Source organism: Dipodomys merriami, unplaced genomic scaffold, assembly GCF_024711535.1.
Source record: "Dipodomys merriami isolate MVZ:Mamm:240054 unplaced genomic scaffold, mDipMer1.0.p SCAF_113, whole genome shotgun sequence".
In the NCBI taxonomy this organism is placed as follows: domain Eukaryota; kingdom Metazoa; phylum Chordata; class Mammalia; order Rodentia; family Heteromyidae; genus Dipodomys; species Dipodomys merriami.
In genome coordinates this window covers 1,034,864-1,042,397 of record NW_027202416.1, presented here as the reverse complement: position 1 = coordinate 1,042,397, position 7,534 = coordinate 1,034,864, and the positions used below count along the sequence as shown (strand labels likewise).

Below are 7,534 nucleotides of genomic sequence, written 5' to 3'. Positions count from 1 at the left end.
ATCTGACTGTAGAAACAATGTCAGAAATATAAAATAAGCCTCAATATGAATAATCTGGCAAATATACACCATCATCCACTCAGAAATCCAGTCTCTCTTTAAATATTTATTTGGTACAAAATGATAAAAATTTAATTAATGAATGTGACTTTTTTTTTTTAATTGTATATTATTTTATTTGAGAACATACTGTACAGAGGGGCTACAATTACATGGGCAGGATAATGCATACATTTCTTACCAAGCATTGCAGCCTCCTCCTTTGTTTACCCTTCACTTCCCTTCCCTGCCTCCCCCCTCCCCCCACCCAATTTTACCCCCCTCCCCCCACCCAATTATACCCCCCTCTCCCCCCCACACCGAAATTGTAAAGCTGGTTTTGACATGACATTTTGTACTTCTCATTGTTGCAACAGGTCCACCTGAATCCTTAAACGATTTGTTTGTCCCCATCTCCTCCACATGATATACTGACATCAAATATAGTGAAAGCGGGGGTTACACTGTGGGGGAGGGACATACAAAGCAACAAAGAAATAATCTTATAAATGCATTAGAAATACATGCATGAAAGAAACGAAAACATTAAAATACATATTTAAGGGTTCATTTTCCTAACATCACATTATCTGGCCTTTTCCGCTTGACTCATACCTATACTAGATATTGCAAATAAGGGAAACCATGGGACCTATGCTTCTTTGGGCCTGGCTTACTTCACTTAATATAATTTTTTCCAAACCTTTCCATTTCCTAACAAATGGGGAAATGTCATTCTTTCTGATGGAGGCATAGAATTCCATTGTGTATATATACCACATTTTCTTGATCCATTCATCTACTGAGGGGCATCTGGGTTGGTTCCATATCTTAGCTATGGTAAATAATGCTGCAATAAACATAGTTGTGCTGGTAGCTTTAGTGTGGTCTTGTTTGTAAACATTTGGGTAAATGCCCAAAAGTGGGATTGCTGGATCATAGGGGAGATCTATGTGAAGTCTTTTGAGGAACCTCCATACTGCTTTCCAAAGTGGTTGAACAAGTTTACATTCCCACCAACAATGAAGTAAGGTTCCTTTCTGTCCACATCCCCTCCAGCATCTGTTGTTATTAGAGTTCTTGATTTTTGCTGTTCTAACTGGAGTGAGGTGATATCTCAATGTTGTTTTGATTTGCATTTCTTTTATGGCTAGGGATGTTGAACATTTCTTCATGTGTCTATTGGCCATCCTTCTTTCTTCTTCAGAGAAGCTTCTCTTTAAGTCTTTCGCCCACTTATTTATTGGGCAGTTGTTTCTTTGAGGATTTGTTGTTGGGTGGTTTAATTTTTTGAGTTCCAAGTATATTTTAGATATGAGACCTTTGTCCGTTGTATGGCTAGTAAAGATCTTCTCCCAATCGGTGGGCTTTCTATTGATCTTGCCAGCTATGTCATTTGCCCTGCAGAAGCTCTGCAATCTTATGCAATCCCATTTGTCCAACCTTTCTTTGATTTGTTGTGCTTCCGGGTCTCTATTCAGAAAATTTCGACCTGAGCCAAGGAGACCTAGGGTTTCTCCTATTCCATCCTGTAATGTTTTCAGAGTGTCTGCTTTGAGTTCAAGGTCTTTGATCCATCTGGAGTTGATTCTGGTGCAGGGTGATATATAAGGATCTAGCTTTAGTTTTCTACATGTAGTTAACCAATTTTGCCAGCACCATTTACTGAAGAGGCTGTCTTTCTTCCATTCTATTGTTTTAGCTTCCTTATCGAAGATTAGATGGCTATAGGACTTTTAAGTATCATCTGAAATACTCCTCGTGTATATGATTGTATATGTTTTAGATGTTACCTAGACAGGAATTTAACATGCATGTAAAATTCAAATTTCCACAATTTAAGCTAGATTAGAGGAGTAATACCCTCCTGTATTGTGTGGTGTGAATTTTACTACAATGCTGAAACCTTCCACATAATACCGAGAGTCATGTACAATAATTTATTTTTTCATGCTAAGATGAGTGCTAAGTGTAGGATACACTTTGAATTATTACATTAATTTATTAAAATTAGTTTCACTTTTTCTTTTCTACATCTGCAGAAAGTAAAATTATATATTAAACATTCAATATGAAGTAATCAATAATAAGTAAACTATTATTAAAATGATATACTATTAAACTGTGATTTGTATTATAGTTCTAACAAATTCTGATATAAACAACATTTAATAGAATTATGGGTAATGTTTTTTAAACTTACCATCTTGTTATTTGTTTCTAATTGTGTCATTTGTTATTCTTGATCCAAGTCACCTCTTCACCTCAATTGTTTAGTTTTCTATTTTATCTCTATTGGTTTGCTAATTATGCATTTTGTTTTCCCTTTATAGTGACTGACATGAGGCTGAAAATCTGCATGCTAGTTTATTACTTCTTACGTTAAAGTCAAATTGTTGCTCTCCACAGCTGTTGTACTTTTCTTTGTATAGTACACAATTTCCCCTAGTCCCACCGACTGTATTGCTGCTCTCATATATTTTATTTTATTTTTTATTTAAATTTTATTGTCAAGGTAATGTACAGAGGGGTTATAGTTACATAATTAAGGTAATGGATTAATTTCTTTTCTAACTTGTTACCCTTTCACCCATTTTTCTCCCTTTTCCCTCCCAACGCACCTCCCAAGATCGTTTCCAACCTATTGTTTGTGAGTATCACTGTTGCATAGGTTCCCCCTTTGTCCTTTGTCTCACTATATTGTTTTTTTCCTTCCCCTTCTCAAGTTCAGATCAACATATTTACAATACCCAGGGTATCAAAATCAAATACAGTGACTACAGGGGATAAACCTTAGGTGGAGAAAACAGAAAAGGATAAAAATAAATCATGTAGTACATTAAGAACAACAACAACAAAGAACATGTCTTGGAGTTCATTTCACTTAGAATCATCCTATAGGGTCATATGTACATAGCTATTGAGCTATTCTACTCATCTACTAAGATTATCCTTGATGTACACAATAATGCTCCTATGACCCAGTAATCCCACTTCTGGGCATTTAACCAGATGATCACAAACAAGGCCACACTAAAGCTACCAGCACAATTATGGTTATCACAGTAATATTTATCATAGCTAAGATATGGAATCAACGCTGAAGCCCCTCAGTAGATGAATGGATCAAGAAAATGACACACACACACTCACATATACACATACACACATACTATGCTTCCATCAGAAAGAAAGATACCACCTCATTTGTAAGGAAATGGAAGGTCTTGGAAAAAATCATATTAAGTGAAATAAGCCAGACTTAAAGAAACATAGTTCCCAACGTTTCCCTTATTTGTAATAATTAGTTTACATCAAGGATAATCTCATGTATTTTATTTTGACAGTTTGTTCTATCTTGAGCATGCAACATTATAATAATATTGTTTGTTATCATTTCTGCAAACAGGCAGGTATATTGAAAGAATTACATTCATCTTATCAACTACTGAAAGAAAGAACAACAACTAAAAGAGCAACCCCTACTAGGAAGAACAACTCCTACTTACTTAGCTTCATTCTTATGTAAGGCCAGTGTTGTCCCCTGTATCCTCATATTGTACATTTCAACTCTATACCTCCTACTGTATATATAGTATCTTCTACATTGTGAACTAAATGCCCCAGAAGTTCCACTTTGCTTTACTTTAAAAAAAATCTGTCTTAATATTTGAGGTGTGTGTGTGTGTGTGTGTGTGTGTGTGTGTGTTTGTATGTGTGTATGTGTGTGTGTTTACAAAGATCAGAACACAACATTTTTATTCATTTCGAATACATCTTTCAGGTCATTGTAAGTTGTGGCTAATGGGAGCAGTCTCTTGTTATTTTTAAGGATGAAACAGAAAAAGGTATTTGTGCATGTACCACAGTTGCTTTATTAATCTGTAGTTGAACACTGAACATTGACTTATATCTTGGCTGCTCTTGTGAATAATGTGAATAACAATGAACTACAGATATATTTATGAGGTACCCAGAGAGAAATAATCACATGATTGGTGGGTCAGATGATATCTCAACTTTGTATTTCTTTAAAAACTTGCATACTACTTTCTACAACGAGAATACTAACCTGTGTTTTGACCAATAGTGTAGAAAATTTCCTTTTCTCCACACTCTCACCAACATTATTACCGTTTATTCAAAGGTAAAAAGGGCAGGATTTTACTATCTGCAGTACCCTAGACTGGCCTTAGACTTAAATCCAACCTCCTAAATGCTTGGAATTAAAAGCCTTTACCACCATAACTGGTTCCATTAATTTTTTAATGAGTTATAATAGTTATGAAGATGTATCATAGTAATTTTGAATTATATTTCTCTAATGACTTCTGCTCAAAAAGCATTAAGGCAGCATAGAAGTTGTATTAAACACAACTTTGTAAACCCACAGGCAATTTTCAGGGCTTTATGCAGAACATGTCTATTCAGAAATTTTGTCCATTTTTAATCCAGGTTCTGGTTAATCTCATCTTTAATTTTGCTAAACCAGATCAATAATTAATTCCAGGTAGTAGCAAAGAAAAAAAAATGAAGCAACTCCTAACATTTTTCAGTTTTCAATAACATGGTATTGCTTATATCATTTTCTGTTAAAAATTAGCAATATATAACCCAATTTAGTTAGACCTGTTACAAGGCTGTAGTTTATTTATTTTACATTGTTCTTTCCAAAGCCTGTTTGTCTAATTTCTCTTGGTTTCTTTCAGTCTCAAGCAGCTCAGATTTCAAACTGAAGAACAAATGGAAGGAAGCAAACAAAAAAAATACAGTTCCTCTCATCCGATGATGCCTGTATAAGAATAAGGAAAGAGTTCATTCTTCTAAGGACCTATGATAGGACAACAAAAAAAGAATTTATTCTTCTATGTCTTCTTTATCTTTGCGATGTAACTTAAATGTTGTAAAACACAAAATACTGCTCAGATACTTTTATGTTTTATCAGTTTTGCACATTTTCATATGGATTTCACCTCAGTCTACAACATTCCTTCATCATTCTGTCCCTGATATTTTTACACTATCAAGACATAACATAACCAGTTTGATTTACAGCATGAAAAGTTATCCACCTGGCTTCCTTGGAAGCAGAGCATGATCAATAGATATTACTTCTAGTTGCTCACTACATGTAATGGTTTCTGTACTACTTTTCACATTCTATTTAGTATTTAAAAAAGATTGCTGGCTAAACTCAAAGCTCATTCCTAAAAGTTTATGTTAAGTATTTCACAAGTTTTATTCCCTTAATTGTTAAGATAACATTTGCTATAATGCTAATGTTATTATAATGCTAATGTTTAGTGTTGGGAAAAATTGTAATTAAAGGCCGTAAGTGCATGGCCTAAAGACACACACAGTGAGGAAAGAAATGAGTCAAAGTTTCTGAAAGCCTTTCAGCAATACACAAAAGGTAGATAAAATCTCTCCATTCTATGACACTCTCAATTCAATATTCATATTGTCCAAGAAATAATAGCATACTAAATATTGCCCATGGTGATTGTTTTCTGTCACATTTGTCTTCAATACAGATTGTGTTGGTGACATTGGGTTATCATGCACAGAACTGAGCTTATACATTGAGGTCCAAATTTCTTCTGTCCCACAATTCCAGTATCCTTTTTAAAAAGTACTAAAACTTTTAAATATCATCACCTACTGTCTTATAAGTATCCAAAAAGTAGAAAAAAATCATAAATAATCACTCCAAAATGCTTTAAAATTGGAGATGCTAAAACATGCCCTCTGAAGTTTATTTTCTTCTACTTTTAACTTTATTCTGAAAGCCTTTGCTAGTTTGTCACACCTGTAATCCTAACTACTAGGGATATCTACACAGGAGCCTGAGATCTGTGGATAACAGTTGGAAGCCAATTGGGGCAAATAAATTCATGTGATTATTTTTCAAAAAATTTTAATGAACTAGCAAAGGGCCAAGAATGGAGATGTAGCTCATTTAGTAGCTAGAGAGAAAAGGCCTAGCAAGACCTTGAAGCCCTGATTTCAAACTCTGAGCACGTCAACACACATTCAAGTGCTTGAGCACATGCGTGCATTCACACACATATTTATTCAAAATGCCTTCATATCGGAGTTTTGCATGAATTTCTTTGCTAACAATATTATATGTGTAAAATAAAAGAAATAAACTCTTCCATCTCAGAACATTTTTATACGTTCTTATTGTAAAAATACTGTACAGAGGGGTAACACTTACATGAGCAAGGTAATGAGTACATTTCCTAACAAGCATTGTTACCTCCTCCTTTATTGTTCCCCTACCATCCCTTCCCTCCCACCTCCACAAGTCCATTAACCTCCTCCCTTTCCCAGCCTCAATTTTAAAGTTCACTTTACAACACAGTGTCTTGTGTATCTCATTGTTACAATAGGTCTACCTGTATCCCTATTTAAACATTTTGTTTTTTTTTTCCTTCCCCTCAGCAAATTAGAGGAGAGTATATACAAGATGTAGGCGCACCAACTTCAAATACAGTGAAAACAGGTGTTATAGCATGGGGGAGGAACATATAAAGAAACAACAACAAAAAAAAAACACACTGAACGTTATAAGTACGTGAGAAACAATAGCAAGAAAAAAATAACCAGTTGTGTCCCTAACTTGGGTTTCATTTCCCTTAACATAATCTTATCTGGTCATATACACATAACTTTTGACCTTTTCTGCTTATCTCAGACATACATTAGTTATTGAAAATTAGAGAAACCATGGGACCTATGTTTCTTTGGACTTGGCTTAATTCACTTAATAATTTTTTTTTCCAAGTCTTTCCATTTCCTAACAAATTGGGCGATGGAATACTTCAGGAATTTTCCTGTCATCCTTGCGCAGTGGCCATGCTAATCTTCTCTGTATCATTCCAATGTTAGTGTATGTGATGCTGAATTGAGCACAGAACATTTCTATATATAAATTGTAATTGATTTTCTTAAACTAGACAATTCAACAAAATGTAAGTTTAAAAGAATTGTCGTCAAATTTTAGAACCATGTACTTCTTACATAAGTACACATTTAAGAATAAAGTCAAGATTGACATGTCAAAAACAAAATAATTCCAGATATTTGTTGTTCAAGAGATGTGTTGGAGGAGGAATTCAATTATTCTATACAAGGGATCTGTCGTAATGAACACTGCAACAAGTGTTAATATTTGTTAAAAGTTTTAATGTTTTCAATATATTTAATTTTGGGAATTTGCTTATATATGCCAAAACTGGGACTGTTTGGCAGGTCATAATTCTTTTCTATAAAGTATTTAAGAGTTATGGTAGCAGATAAGTACTATTAAGTATGTACATTTCAGATTTTATAGAAACTTTACTAATGAGAAGTTGCAAAGTCTTTGTGTAAAGGAGCAGAATAAAGAGTTGACTATGTTAACTACACAGATTCTGTTAAAACTGTAGGCCTGCCTTACTTCATATGTTAGTGAGGAACAAATGATGATATAAGCCATATACAAATTATG

General features: G+C 34.2%; 1 pseudogene; it reads right to left on the bottom strand.

Moving 5' to 3' along the window:
• Positions 1-6,844: 6,844 nt before the first annotated feature.
• On the bottom strand, positions 6,845-6,957 carry LOC138822643 (U6 spliceosomal RNA; annotated as a pseudogene).
• Between the last annotated feature and the right edge of the window lie 577 nt (positions 6,958-7,534).